General features: G+C 57.8%; 1 non-coding gene across 1 annotated transcript in view; it reads left to right on the forward strand.

Annotated features, from left to right (window-relative positions):
- The first annotated feature begins 1,925 nt into the window (after positions 1-1,925).
- LOC124727105 overlaps positions 1,926-2,500 on the forward strand; it is a 1,909-nt gene continuing 1,334 nt past the window's right edge. Inside the window, exon 1 of the ribosomal RNA XR_007006938.1 lies at positions 1,926-2,500. This exon is cut by the window's right edge and continues 1,334 nt beyond it. This is a non-coding gene — a ribosomal RNA (small subunit ribosomal RNA).

Raw genomic sequence — 2,500 nt, forward strand, 5'->3', positions numbered from 1 at the left:
CCTTAACCTAACCCATGTCGTGCCTTAACCTAACCCATGTCGTGCCTTAACCTAACCCATGTCGTGCCTTAACCTAACCCACGTCGTGCCTTAACCTAACCCACGTTGTCGCCTAACGTAACCCACGTTGTCGCCTAAACCTGCTCTGTAATTGTTATACGACTCGTTCAATTAGTGTAGTGTTGCCCACCCGCAACCCTCGCAATATAGTTCGCTACTCGCACTCCCCGCTCCCCTGTGTATCGCTTCATGTTAAACACCTTGCAAGTCTTGCTCACTTTCCACATGCTCCTGCTGTACACTGTAATGTGGATGGCAGCAGGACGTACATGCCGCCCCTCCCCACGTCCCCACCTTGCCCCCTGCCTTCGCAAGCTGGTTGGTGAGAACTTTGCATGTTCAATGCCCTCCGCATGCGACGTACTCAGGCTACGTTGTGGTGCGGCCTGTGTCAACTGTCCGCTAATGTCGTACGCGTAAACCACAATCTGTACTGCACATTCGTCCTTATGTACTGAATGATACATCGTGGCACATGTGTGACCGTACAACGACTGCGCCCAAAAACGGCGGACCATACAGTGCAAATATTGTGCACGCAGCTACGTGTCGTCTCCCTATGAGAGCTGGATTGCAGTGTGGTACGCCATAGAGACGTGTGGGAGGAACGGACGCCGTGGATGGCGATCAGCATGAGCTGTCTGTTGATGTATTCGGACCTAGTCGTCTCTCCTCACACACCGTGATGGCATGGTGCACCGCGTTCCATATCTGCGACATGCTACAGAGGCCGGTTGACAGTCGTTCGAGCAATGGACATCGCATACGTACGGGGGCCACCTTCCACGTATTGTCTAGGCGTGCACATTTTGTTGCGTGTATGTGGGCAGACGTAGTGTGGCGTGACACCTGACACAGGCATGCAATAATCGTGGAAGTTGCAAATGGCGATGGACGCCTGCGTTTTCTGGTGAAGTTACGCAAATGAACAAATGGTAACCTGTTGTGGTGCGGTTGTTCTCGCTAGGGGTGAATCGGTGATGGCGACGATAGGTTGAGGTACTAACCGGTTGTTCCAGCGATACCCACCATGCCGACGAAACTGAACGGCATCTGGGTGTGAAGCGATACGCGGCGGTGGCTGGGTGGGACCGTCCCCGGCCGGTGAGGGGGCGCCTCCCGGCGTGCTGGCCGCGCGGTGCGTGGGCGCACGCGCTACAGCCGGCTGGTGGGGGCGGCCAGTGGCAGGCGCGCCGGCCGACGGACGCGGCAGGCGTCGCAGCTGCGCGCCGGCGCACCCTGCGCGCGGCGCCGTGCGGCCAAAGTAGGTCCTCGCGGGCCCGGTGCGAAGCGCGGTGGACATCTTCAGTGTGCTGGTCCGATTGAGGACTGTGTGCGTTGAGGATGCGCTGCCGCCCGGCGCTCGGCGCCGCGACGCCGTCTGCTGCTCGGTCGCCCCAGCGGTTCTCGCTGGTGGTTTGTATCGCAGCTGTGCGGATGTGTTGGCGCGTGCGCTGTGCTGGGAGAGTTCGCTTCGGCACCCAAGTGGGGCTTTTGTCCTTCTGTGGCGCTGGCGTTGGAGCTGCCGGTCACCGTAGGTGGCGCGTGTTGTCTCCCGCCGGCAATGCCACGACAGCACGCTCCCGGGCCTCTGTCGGCAGCGGCAAGCTCAGTTGGGAGCACGGGTGGTCGCACCGAAAGCGTCTACTCGCCTAACTCCGGGCGATTGCGCCTCTCTCGAACCCGACCAAGTACTTGGGACGGCGCTGCGCGCCGCCGGGACCTGAGAGGGTTTCGAGGTGTATTGTGCAGGGGAGCTCAGCCTCCTCCTGTTTGCAGAATGATTGAGCGGACGCTTGCGTGTTCGCGCGGGCCCCCGGGACACACTCCCGGGCGGCCGGCTGCTCAGCTCTAGTTGACGCAGCTCCCTGGTTGATCCTGCCAGTAGTCATATGCTTGTCTCAAAGATTAAGCCATGCATGTCTCAGTACAAGCCGCATTAAGGTGAAACCGCGAATGGCTCATTAAATCAGTTATGGTTCCTTAGATCGTACCCACGTTACTTGGATAACTGTGGTAATTCTAGAGCTAATACATGCAAACAGAGTCCCGACCAGAGATGGAAGGGACGCTTTTATTAGATCAAAACCAATCGGTCGGCTCGTCCGGTCCGTTTGCCTTGGTGACTCTGAATAACTTTGGGCTGATCGCACGGTCCTCGTACCGGCGACGCATCTTTCAAATGTCTGCCTTATCAACTGTCGATGGTAGGTTCTGCGCCTACCATGGTTGTAACGGGTAACGGGGAATCAGGGTTCGATTCCGGAGAGGGAGCCTGAGAAACGGCTACCACATCCAAGGAAGGCAGCAGGCGCGCAAATTACCCACTCCCGGCACGGGGAGGTAGTGACGAAAAATAACGATACGGGACTCATCCGAGGCCCCGTAATCGGAATGAGTACACTTTAAATCCTTTAACGAGTATCTATTGGAGGGCAAG

Source organism: Schistocerca piceifrons, unplaced genomic scaffold, assembly GCF_021461385.2.
Source record: "Schistocerca piceifrons isolate TAMUIC-IGC-003096 unplaced genomic scaffold, iqSchPice1.1 HiC_scaffold_1084, whole genome shotgun sequence".
Taxonomy (NCBI): Eukaryota; Metazoa; Arthropoda; class Insecta; order Orthoptera; family Acrididae; genus Schistocerca; species Schistocerca piceifrons.